We start from the raw sequence: 13,412 nt of genomic DNA, 5'->3' as shown, positions 1-13,412 counted from the left end.
GCATATGCATGCCTCATCTCCACTGAGTTAATTCTACCTCCAGTTATTTCACTTCATGAAATCTCTTAAAACATACATTCTCTACAATAATTCCTTCATTTTCTTTTGCTGATAGGGCAATTTATAAGCTCCCTACCCCCCTCCCCCAAAACCCTAAAATATTGTTGACAAATATAAGAAGAGTCTCAGTCAAACACCTGTATCACATAGGAGGAATGTTTTAAGGTTTGAAGTCAAACAGATAAAAAATAAGAAAAATATGCTACCCTCTCATTCCTTTTTATCTTTAAAAATGCTATTAGTAAAGCAACTATATTGCTTTCTACTATTTTATTGTCTTATAAGCTAGCCTAGAAACCTAACTTCTGTACTGACCCAGAGGATCAACCAATCAACCTACAAATTACCTTTCATCTTATAATATTAAAGTTGGGAAAGACTATACAGTAGCTGGACCTCATTTTCCAAATGAAAACCACTGATACATCTCAAAAAAATTAAGACTGAATTTTGAGGATATATAGCTACTGAACAATAATTTGATATATAACACAATATTAAATATCATACTTGTGAAAAGGAAGACTGAGAATGTCACATATTTCTGTCTCCTGAACTCTATTCCCTCTCGCTTGCACATTGCACTCTTGCCTCAAACCAGAACATGTCTGAATCAGACTCCTCGCTTTTACAATCACCTCACTCTCCAAAATTCCCAATTCTATTCCCTTGCCCAAGTTCAAAATCTCAGTGTCAACAACACCACTTCTTTCCTGCCATATGAAGCTTACCTAAGGTGCAAAGATAAATCATATCTCCTGTTCTCAAGGAACTTAAAAAATCTATACTAGAAAAAAAAAAAATCTATACTAGAAAAAAAATTATGCCAGAACATAGAGCAAGTACCACACAAATAACTATGGCACAGATATGCTACTATGAAATGTGCAAGGCGTTACCAAGGGGAAAAAATCACTTTAGGAAGGGATCAAAAAAGGTGTTTATAAAGAAGGCAATTAAAATATGCTTAGAAGATGGGTAGGATACTGATAAAACAGAGACTCAGAATAGGGAAAGGGCATTTCAGGTTGAGAATAAACAACACAAGGAAAGACTTAGAGATGAGAACACAGATTTAGGAAATATAAAGATAGACAAAAGGGGACAGAATGTTGATCCAGGGGGAGGAGGGCATGGGCAATATAAATAACCTTAACACTTGTACCCCCATAATATGATAAAATAAAAAAAAAAAGTTGATCGATGCAGGTAAGGCAGCGTCTAAGGTTGGAAAGTAAGTTGGAGCCATACTGTAAAAATCCTTGAGTGCCTTTTGTTCTGTGGAAGATGAAAAGTCACTGATGGTTACTGGTACAAGAACATATAGTGGTTAAGAGCCAGGATCAGCTGCGTGACTTTGGGCAAGTTACTTAACTTCTCTGTATCTCTGTGGGGCTAAAAGCAGCACTTATACAGGGATATTGTGGGAACTGAATTAATTAACTCATGTCAAGTGCCCAAAAAAGAATGTCGTCGCAAACTAAATGCTATGTAAGTATTTACCATTATTCTATTTGTTGTTTAGAAAGATAAATTTAGCAGCAATGTAGAGAAATGGGCTGGAATGGAAACTTCCCTGTTTTCTCTCTACCTTTATTCACATCTTCAAGGACAAATACTGCCCAAGTTTTCCTCATTATTTAAATCCTCATTATTAAATGTATCATTTGTTAAGCTCAAATTCCACCACCTCTCTGACCACCTGGTCATATGTATATAATTTTATTTTCCCAGAGTACAAGTACCTCAAGGATAAAATGTTTTTTTCATTTGCTTAAATATAATCCCTCTGAATATTCAGTACAGGATCCTTACAGATCACAAATACTTCAATAGAATTTGTTGTGAGACAGTCTGGAATGAAGTCCAGTGGTATAGGATCTACTTATGGGAAGATATAAGGAATATTCATAGCAAATTAAAGATTTATCTTATCAAACTAATGGTATTTTATAAATGAAATGGTCACATCTTGGATAGTCTAAGAGGCCTTAAATTTTTCTTGCCTTTGGAAGTCAGTGGACTGGTCAGCAGAACTGACCTGAACATGGCCTGTTTTTGAAAGGAATTTCTATTATTGTAGCTAAAAGCAGACCCAACAAAGTTCCAGGTAAACAACTTAATGTGGATATACTGCAAATGGGGAGAGCTAGTGAAATTTTGTTTCTCCTTTCTCTTATTTGACCCACCCAACCGCATTTTTCTTTACTCCTGCTTAATCTCTATCTATAGCATATGATCCCTAGTTGAACAGATCTATATTAAAAATCAACAGCTGCCTTTTTGCTCAATATATACAATGGCAAGTGTCAAAATGCCAAATGTGACATTTTATTTATAGTAAAGCCAGTATAACAAGACACTATTGCAATCTTTTCCTAATGAAAAAAATAATAAAGCAGTGATTCAAAGAAACGTCAGCTTGCTTCAATACTGAATTAGAGTCATACACTGAAACTTCACATAAGTGAACCGTACATGTTGGTTCATACATATTCACAAATACATGCAAGTATCATTGATAGCAACACTCAAAGCCACATGCTCTTTATTTTGTCAACTCTGAAGCAATAAATCCCAAAGGAACATCACATTCTACTTGCTCATTGCATATCTGGCAAGGATTCTTTGTGTAATTTACAGTTTACAAGAGAACACAGTAAAGTTTATATACACAGAACATATAAACAAATTATATAGTAAAGATACATTACTGAAAAGTGACTTTGATCCAGGTACTTATTTTTAGGTGCCTTGACATTCAAAAATCTTTAGGTTTCCTCATAGCTCTTATCTAACCTCTTTAGTGTTTCCACAACAGCTTTCCCAAACATTACTTTTTCATCAGACAATAATGGATAAAGGATGAAATAACACTATTTCCAATCTGTTTTACCAACTGGATCAGGTTTTGTAATTATTAAACTTTTTAGTAGCTAGCTGCTTAGTTGGGTAAGGAATCAGAAAGTATGTGAGGCCAGGCACAGTGGCTCAAGCCTGTAATCCTAGCACTCCGGGAGGCCGAGGCGGGCGGATTGCTCAAGGTCAAGAGTTCAAAACCAGCCTGAGCAAGAGCAAGGCCCCATCTCTACTATAAATAGAAAGAAATTAATTGGCCAACTAATATACGTAGAAAAAAAAATTAGCCGGGCATGGTGGCACATGTAGTCCCAGCTACTCGGGAGGCTGAGGCAAGAGTTGCTTGAGCCCAGGAGTTTGAGGTTGCTGTGAGCTAGGCTGATGCCATGGCACTCACTCTAGCCTTGGCAACAAAGTGAGACTCTGTCTCAAAAAAAAAAAAAAAAAGTATGTGGAACAAAATGTATAGCTTTGACAACCAAAAAGATACAAATGTCATGTTTATATAAACCATAACAGGTAAAGCTGTAAATATGAAATTTATACCTATATAATATCACTGCTGTCACTGTACAACCTAATCTCCTGGGTTTACTTAACACGAGGATATCAAACAAGGTCACTAAATAATTATCCATTTTGGTTGCACCATTAAGCTCTTACAATGCAACAATAACAATTTCATAAACAGCAACACTTATTACATGTATAAATTTCTCCTATAAGATTAAGCAAGCTGGCCCACTACTTAAAAGATGCTTTGAAATGGAGTATGGGAAAAACAAACTCACAGTTGCATTATAGAAGCTAAAGATAATTAGAAAAAATTTAATTCCATAAATTAAATCTTCAGTTATACTGTGTGTCAGGTTATAAAGAAACAACTATCTCATATATTTCAAACTCATTTTCAACTTTGAGTTGAGATAAATTGATGTAATACTCCAACTGTAAAGTGGTATAGACTACCAGCTATTAGATATATTCCTGTAAAAATAACTTCTCAACTAAATGATTTTCACAATCTACTGTGGTTAACATTCTAATCTATAGGAGAACAGAATATTCAAGTCTGAACCTGCATAACTATTGGAAGTGCTGAGAGATGTCTTAATCAGGTCTGAGTGATATAATTTTTATTAGTTAAAAAACTCTCAGTGCAATTTGTTTAAGATCAATTACATGGCTAGTAAATAGTGACAGAAACTTGACTACATGTTGGTTTGCCCTAAAAACCTGTGTGCCCTTTCCACTATGCTAGGCTGTCTTTCACTTAGAAAACCTCTTCAATGTGTTCCAGAAACATATAAACTTGATGCACTCCTTAGTTTTGGTACTTACATGTGTTCCATTAAGTTTATATTACCACTACAACTAACTATGCAGGCTCTCTTTCCAGATTGTATACAGCTGGGTTTCAGGAATATTCAAATACAGACACACCAGGTTGCCTTAAATATCTTTTTGGAATAAGGCAGGGTATAAGTAAAAAAATAAGACAGATAATACAAAAGGGGAACACTAAAAAAATTCAGATGTCTTGATCTTTCATATAGTAAATAATAGCTATGACTAACATTTGAGCATTTACCACGTATCAATGTGCTAATCCTTTATATGCCATATTTTCTCAGAATTATCCTTTGAGTATATCATCTCCATTTTACAGCTGAGAAATCAAGTTGTATGCCCCAAATCATAAAGCTAATAAAAAGAAAATCTGAGAATCAAATCTAGATATGTCTGACTCCAAATCCCACAGAACCATTTTTCAACACTGCAACTCCAATACAAACTCAACATTTACCAGGAAATGGATTACAATGACATTGTTTTCAGTCACACTAAACTGAACAGTGGAGGACTGATGTATATGACTATTACCATGTCAGTTCTGAAAGGGGCTCTAGCAGCCATAACGAAGGATTCAAATATGGCCAGTTTAATGAATACACAGTCAACACTCCATAATTTCTTTTTCTGAATTTCCTTCTTTAAATGATTTCCATTTACTCATGTCAGCTGTTTATGTTCTTAGTCCTAAATTCCCCTTCTTCAAAACCTTTAGACCTACTAGCTTATACCCTTCATCCTGAACTGATTATATCACTATTGGTAAAGGTAAAAAGAGATGACTTTTGGAACTAAGGTTATAAAAGAAATATTAATGCTTTGTTCAGGAAATCTGATCTCATATTAGAAAATCTGGCCTACACTGTGAAATTCACAGTATCATAAATGATTTCAAGCTTTAAGCATGTCATATGAATCCTGTAAAAAGACTGTTTTTTGAATTTTTATTTAAAGTTCTTACTACTTGATATGTTGAAATAAACAATATTGATAACATCACTTTAAAAAAAGTTTAGGCTGGGCACGGTGGCTCATGCCTGTAATCCTAGCACTTTGGAAGTCCGAGGCGGGTGGTTTGCTTGAGGTCAGGAGTTCGAAACCAGCTTGAGAAAGAGCAAGACCTCGTCTCTACTAAAAATAGAAAGAAATTAATTGGCCAACTAATATATATAGAAAAAATGAGCCGGGGCCAGGCGCAGTGGCTCACGCCTGTAATCCTAGCACTCTGGGAGGCCGAGGCGGGCGGATTGCTCGAGGTCAGGAGTTCCAAACCAGCCTGAGCAAGAGCGAGACCCCGTCTCTACTAAAAATAGAAAGAAATTAATTGGCCAACTAATATATATAGAAAAAATTAGCTGGGCATGATGGCGCATGCCTGTAGTCCCAGCTACTCAGGAGGCTGAGGCAGAAGGATCACTTGAGCCCAGGAGTTTGAAGTTGCTGTGAGCTAGGCTGATGCCACGGCACTCACTCTAGCCTGGGCAACAAAGTGAGACTCTGTCTCAAAAAAAAAAAAAAGTTTAAAAAGTCTTTGTAATACTTTACCATTAAGGAGTTTTATTCTTGGAAGTAAAAAAATTGAATGGTCCAAATGTCCACCAACTGATGAATGGATAAATAAAATGTGGTCTATCCATATAATGGAATATTATTTGGTAATAAAAAGAAAAACATAGCCAGTCTCAGTGTTGTACACCTATAGTCCCAGCTACTCAGCTGAGTTGGGAGGATTGCTTGAGGCCAGGAGTTTTAATCCAGCCTGGGCAACACAGTAAGATTCTGTCTCTTTAAAAAAAAAAAAAAAAAAGAGAGAGAGAGAAAGAAGAAGAGAAGATGAGAAGAAGGGGAGGGGAGGGGAGGAGAGAATTACATGCTGTAATCTCTCATGTTCTCTCTCTCTCTCCCTCCTCCTCTCTGTCTTGCTCTTTAGCCTTCTGTCATGGGATAACACAGCAAGGAGGCCCTTGCCAGATGTAGGCCCTTGGACCTTGGACTTCCCAGCATTCAGAACTGTAAGCAGTAAATTTCTTTTCATTACAAATTTTAAAAAAAGAAAGAAAGAATTACATGCTATAATATGAAACTTTGAAAACAGTAAGTGAAAGAAGCCAGTCACAAAGGATCACACAGATTCTGACGATATAAAATGTCCAGAATAGGCAAATCTACAGAAAGTAGACTAGGGGTTGTCTAGGACTAGGAGGCTAGGGGTGATAGCTAAGAGGTAATGTGGGTTTCTTTCTGGAGTAGCAGTAAATTGATTGTGGTGATAGTGGCACACAACTCTGTGAATATAGTAAAAGCCACTGAATTATATACTTTAAGTTGGTGAATTTTATGATTATGTGAATTACATGTTAATAAAGCTATTTTTAAAAGATATTTACTAGAAATAGACTCAAAAGGCCAATAAAGAAATTTTATTAATACTTTTTTAAATTAAAGGAGAACATAATCTCAAAACTTTTGCCCTCTGAGGTAACGAAAATCTTTCTTTCTTTAGAAGGCATGTCCAAAGTGATTAACAAAATAAAGTTCCAGATAGGTTTGTGTATCAACTCATGTTACAGACTTCCTTCATGCCAAAGCATCTTTGTGATCATTGAAGTAGTCACAATTCAGGGAAAATAAATTATTTAATAATTTTCTAGTATTTAGTAAATAGATCTGCTTGGGCAGTTTGTAATTTTAACGTTTCAAACCAGGGATCCTAAATTTGTAGGCCAGGATCTACCTGCAGATCACAAAACCTTATGAGACAGATGTCAAGCACCACCATCCCTTGTCTGAAGTTTATCAAGATTTCCTGTGGAGAAGACAATAGGTAGCAGAATGAGAAATGACACCTCCACCCCAAGTCTTTCCATCCCCAAGTGCCTGCCAATCTTTAGACTTGAGGAAAAAGAAAGCTCTTCCTCACAAACTGTCAGACATTTCCTGGGTTTTAAACAGGTAAGATTTTCTCTCTCTTCCTGATTTTTCTCTCTAATAAGGGATGGGGGACCAGCAGGAAAGGACAGAACCCTGTTAGTATAATACTCTTAGCTTATCTGCATCTCCTCACTCAATCCTTCCCAGGTCAGGAAGAGTGACATCATTTGACTCCAAGGTTAGGAGACAAAACTGGGCACATGTGTTGTTTGTCCTTGGAAGCATTCATCTCCTCTGTTCTGTCACACTGGAAGTCATGGGGGCAGGTCTCCCAGTTCTGCCTAGGAATGGATAGTTCAATTTTGAGGTTCAGGAGTAGGCAGTTACTTGCCTCCAAATACAAATGACATTCTCCAATATCCTTTTTATCAATAATAAAATCATATTTTAGCCCGAAATACCTTCTTTTCCCCCCCTCAACTGGTTCAGAATACAAGCAAAGAAGAGGGTGTCAATTTTTGAGACCCCTAAATACTAGTTGCCCATCTAAACAATTTTAAAGAGAACAAGAATGAAAATATTTTCAGGAAGAATACACTAACCTTAATTTAGTTATGACAGACTATAATGTGAATATGATAACCACTCTAGAGAAACTGATTGGACATAAGGGAGAAGTTACTTCATGTACTTGAAAGAGACTTTTGGGAAACATCTGGAAATCTTCATAAAGAATACAAAATGATGGCTCACGCCTGTAATCCTAGCACTTTGGGAGGCCGAGGCAGGAGGATTGCTTGTGGCCAGAAGTTCGAGACCGGCCTGGGCAATAGTGAGACCCCATCTCTACTAAAAAATAGAAAAAATCAGCCAGCCATGGTGGTGTGTGCCTGTAGTCACAGCTATTCGGGAGGCTAAAGCAGGATGATCACTCGAGCCCAGGATTTTGAGGTTACAGTGAGCTATGATGCCACTGTACTCTGTCTCAAAACAAACAAACAAATAAACAACAACAAAAGAAAAGCACAGGCAAATCTATCTAGGATGATTAGGATAGTATAATCCTAAATGGTCATTGAAATCCTTGCTGTCAAGGAATAATGCCTCAATAAAAGGATTTGTAGATAATTTATGTTTATCAGAAGCAGCTTTGCTTAACTATTTTTTTAAAATTTTAATTACATTATTTTTATTCTTTTTCTTTTTTATTCAAGTGGAATTTGAATGTTCTAAATTTTGCTTAACTACTGATCTTGTTAAAATTGCTAACAATAAAAAATTTTTTTTCCTCACAAAAAGTTTCTCTCTTTAGGGGTGAGAGTGACAGTGAGGTTAAGAGACTTTAGCAAAGTAAAGAGCATGCATTTCACTTTAAGACTGAAACCCAGGCCGGGAGTGGTGGTTCACGCCTGTAATCCTAGCACTCTGGGAGGCTGAGGCGGGAGGATTGCTCAAGGTCAGGAGTTCAAAACCAGCCTGACTAAGAGCGAGACCCTGTCTCTACTCTAAATAGAAAGAAATTAATTGGCCAACTAATATATATAGAAAAAATTAGCTGGGCATGGTGGCACATGCCTGTAGTCCCAGCTACTCGGGAGGCTGAGGCAGAAGGATCGCTTGAGCCCAGGAGTTTGAGGTTACTGTGAGCTAGGCTGACGCCACGACACTCACTCTAGCCTGGGCAACAAAGTGAGACTCTGTCTCAAAAAAAAAAAAAAAAAAGACTGAAACCCAAATCTCTTTTTCCTCTTCTGTAATCTGGCAAAAATTCCAGCCACTGAAGAATTTGAACCTCGTTTAAGATAAGTAAAAAGTATGCATTGATAAGATATAGGTAATACTTCAATGAAGAGTTTTCTTGAAGGGAGCCTTCACAACACTGAAACAAATCTCATGTGCAAAGCATTGACATGTGGGAAAAAATGTGGAAACGACTATTTTACATCAGCCAAATATAAAAAGCCTAAGGAATTAGATTAAAGTAATGGATGTCAAAGTGCTTCAAAAATTATAAAGCACTATATAAAATGAAAGATATTGCTATTCATGTCAAGTTCCAGTAACCAGCAGAAATCTGACCTCGGTCTAACAGAATTATGTAATTTTGCCATTATATTCATCCACCATTTACTATTTTTGGTTACACTAATAGAAACTGCTAAGGGTACTTATTAGAGTGCCTGCCCCATGTACTTTCCCTATACATATAAAGTTGTGCATAATCCACTAGTCATTAGAACAAGTGCATGAAATATTATGACTTATAATAAAAAAAATAATGTACTTTCTCTGTATTTGGACCAATACTATACAAACAAACTAAGAACTCTGCTAGTCCAGAATATGGTCCATAGTATAGTTTGTCAATAGAGATTTTTAGGAAGTTATTCTATTTAGTTTTTTGATGTTGTTATTTCATTTCCTTTTGTGGTAGTTCAAGTATAAGCTGAAAAGGACAGAGATTAGAGTATGGATATAACAGATTGGAAGACTGATGGAGAAAGTCCAAAGCCAAAAGGGAAGACATGTATTTCATGTGTTCTAAGCCAATGGTGTCATTTCTCACAGTAACAAATTCTGGGCTTTAATTTCAAAACTCAGATTCTGACACCTGTTCTTATAAACTAGAACAGTATCTTTTACTGGTGTCAGGTACTGTTCTAAATGTTGTATGTGGACTCAGTTAATTATCACAATAGCACATTCAGTGGGTAGTACTATTATCCCTATTTTACATAGGAGGAAAGAGTGCAGACAGGCTAAAGAATAAAGTCACAGAGCTAGTTAAATGATCAATTTTGCATTTGAAGGCTGGCCTATGATCCTAGCATTCTGGGAAGTCGAGATAGGACATCTCTTGAGCTCTGGAGTTCTTGAGCTCTAGAGTTCAAGAGCAGCCAGAGCAAGAATGACACCCCATTTCTACTAAAAATAGAAAAAAATTAGTCAATGGGTGGTGGTAGCGCCTGGAGGCAGGAGGATCCCTTGAGGCCAGGAGTTTGAGGCTGTAGTGAGCTATGAAGAGACCACTGCACTCTAGCTGGGGCAACAGAGCAAGTCTGTCTCAATAAAAAAAAAAGTTCACATTTGAATCCTGAAACTTTCCCTTAGTAGTTCACTGCAGTGGTTGTCCACCTATATTCTGCAGAGCCTTTTAGCTCCAAGATGTTTTATCCATTTGAAAAAAAATGCAATGAAAACATCATAATCAAAACTTTTATAGACTGAATATAATACACCGAAGGGAACCAACACATTCACTTTATATGCCAGGATAAGTCACTTTTGTGCAGATCTTAGAATAAAACTAGTCCTGTCACAACTGGGATCTTATATGAACTTCTTATAAATGTTTCATTGATTTGGAAGGTATAATTTTATTTTATTTTTTAAACTAAAGACTGTATCTGTCTGCTCAGATAAAACTGTGAGCACAGAAGCTCAAGCAAATATCCCAAGCAAAGTTCAGGTACATCTTATCACAGTGCAAGAACACAATAGTGAACAAAAGAAAATATTACCCTAGTCATCCCAAGTTTTGAGAGGTTTTATTGTCTGACATATTTAAGGTAAGAACTATGAGTTAAATTTGATTTTGAAAAATTTCTTACTGTTCCTACTATCTCCTATTATTTCTCTTTCTAGCTATAGAATATTTAACTAAATAAAGGGTATCCTAAGATGGCAAGAGCAACTGTTAGGAAAAAAATCACTCCCTCCACTCTGCTTCAGCTATACTCGGGTCCTTATGCCCACAATCCCCTGCCATTCTACTTTGCTGTACCAATCACTCACACTCTGGTCTCAATTTTATCAGGTCCACTATTTCACTGACCATATATTATCCGCTATTCAACTGACCAATCCATTTGCTTTTTCCTTTATTTACTTTCACTCTTTATCCAGACATTCCATGAGCCATCATTACAATACTTTGGCCAATACCCTAAACACCTTGGCTGCTCTGTCATTTTGTGGCCATGTATCTGGCAAACCCCAATCCCAAATAAAGCCTTCTACTGGCATTTAGATTATTTTCAATGGTTCCTGATTTCCAAAAACATCTGGAAAATTCACATACTTCAGCTATACCAGTACCAAAGTAGCTGAGCACTACTAGAGAAGGTCAACAGGGCAGACAGGTTATCACACTATATGCTCATGACACAAACTTCAACGAGGCTTCAGTGCTATTATTTCACAGGTTGGCACACTCTCGCTGCAACTACTTACTTTTCCCAAACATTTTCTACTTCCTTTAAACCTTAAACTTCTGTCCGTTTCATATTCATGGCAACTCACAGCGGATGACTTTGCCTACAAATCTGAAGAAGCTGTACTCATTCTATTTCTTTTCTTTTTTTTTTTTTTTTTAATGTTTTTTTTAAAGGCTGGTCAAGTGGAGCAGTGGGAGTGGAGAAGGAACAAAGGAATCTGTAACTGGTTGTGATCAATTAGTTGTAAACACCACTGAACTCAGACCAACCTATTTCTTTTGAATATAAGTGGAGCTTGCCCTTTTCTATCTTCTTATGAATACTATGCTACTACTTATCTTTTTTATACAACAGGTCCCTCTGTCCACTGTATCTTTCCCATCAACATTTAGTCTATTTTATCTATTAGGATTCCACCTAAACTTCTTTGCAAAAAGGATCTTTCCGCTAGAACAGTGAAATCCCTTTGCCCTTAAGTATGTAAGGCCCCAAATAAAGTCTCATAAAAGGAATCATATACATATAAATAGGATAAAGAAACAATGGGTCGTGAACTGGATATCATAAGTATATAGAGTTATACACAGGATCACGAAATTCTAAGCCATCCTGATACTATCTTTACATGCTTTACAATTAAGAGCTCTGCTAAAACTTCATAGGCAAGAAAAGTAGCAGAATTCTTTAGAGTGTTATTTTAATAACCAGCAAATCTGACAGCATGATTTTGTGTTACTAGGTCTAGATTGGGGGAGAGAAGGAAGGGAGGAGGAAGCAACAAATGTCCCAGCTACAGCTTTTTTTAAGAGCTAAAAATACTGCAGGATAAATACAGAACCATAAGTGATACTTAAGAAGTAAGTTTTGACAGCATAGTGATACGTTTTTGTAACAAATCATTCACGGAGGGAGCCTGACATTCCCACCCCCAATGGTCCCTTCACCTGCACTGAACAAGCAGTTTAAAAACAAGACCATTCCTTAATTCAGAGCAGCTCTCCTGACAGCTGTTTACATTAATTAAAGGTTTGGTCTCACAGGTCTGAGAGGGAGGAGGGAGAAGGGAGAGAAGCGGCTCTTGCAAGAGAAAAATCTTGCAAGCGCATGCATCTGGGATCCCCTTCAGAAGGATGCCAGCCTCTTTCCTGAGGGCACCACCTTGTCTCTCCTGCCTACACCTCCGTGGTGTTACAGCAGGCACTGCCACCGCTGCTGGGCTGCCTGCAACTCTGATGTGTTATTTAATTTTGTAACTACTATTAAGATCTCTACAGCGTTTTTGTGATGCGCTGGAATGAAAGATGCTCCATAAAATGAGGTTTATTATTAGTATTATTATAGCTCCCGGGCCTAAAATAAAGCAAAATTATAACCACATACACTTCAAAAGGAAAATCCGAAGCCACAAGCGTCTCAAACACTGCCAAGCGGGCAGGGGATGGGCGGGGGCGGGGGAAGGGGGACTCGGATCTGGCGCCCCTCATTCCCTCCACCCCCGCCAAACCTACCAGCTCTCCCAGCACCAACCCTTAACCCTGCCTCAGGGGGTCAGCGCCCGCAGCCCCCCGCACCTCTCACCCGGCGGGCGTCCTCTGAGGCTCTGGAGTCGGATATGACCCCTCTCGGCCTCTCCTCGCCCACCAGCGCTCTGGGTGGCTCTTGCATTGCCCCATGGGCTGGCTGCCTCATTCGCAGCCTCAGTCTCGCTGCCCGATTTCTAATTCCCTCACAGGAGCCTCAGTTTTCTCCCGTCTCCTACCTTGACTTTTTTTTTTTTTTTTTTAAATACAAAACGTACCTCGTTCCTCCACTGTCCCTCAGGTCGGGGTACTGTCCCTCCATCCCGCGTCCGGAGCCCACCAGCCCAGCCCAGGTCTCCTCGACCACTTTTCACTCAGCCTGGGGCGCCCTTGCCCTCAGCCTGGGGGTCCCGCTCGCGACCAGCCGCTTTCCCGGTCTCCATCCCCTTTCCCACTCAGCCCCGGCTGCCAGTCTCCCTGGCCCGGGTCTCTTCTCCGCCCCCATTCTCCTCAGACCAGCCCTTGCCGGGGA

At 38.2% G+C, this 13,412-nt stretch overlaps 1 protein-coding gene across 2 annotated transcripts in view; it reads right to left on the bottom strand.

The window, feature by feature from the left end:
* MOSMO (modulator of smoothened) overlaps positions 1–13,412 on the bottom strand; it is a 75,024-nt gene that overhangs the window by 61,298 nt on the left and 314 nt on the right. The window lies entirely within an intron of this gene.

This window comes from Microcebus murinus, chromosome 19, assembly GCF_040939455.1.
Source record: "Microcebus murinus isolate Inina chromosome 19, M.murinus_Inina_mat1.0, whole genome shotgun sequence".
In the NCBI taxonomy this organism is placed as follows: Eukaryota; Metazoa; Chordata; class Mammalia; order Primates; family Cheirogaleidae; genus Microcebus; species Microcebus murinus.
Note: the sequence above shows the minus strand (reverse complement) of the source record. Positions and strands in the feature narration are given on the sequence as shown.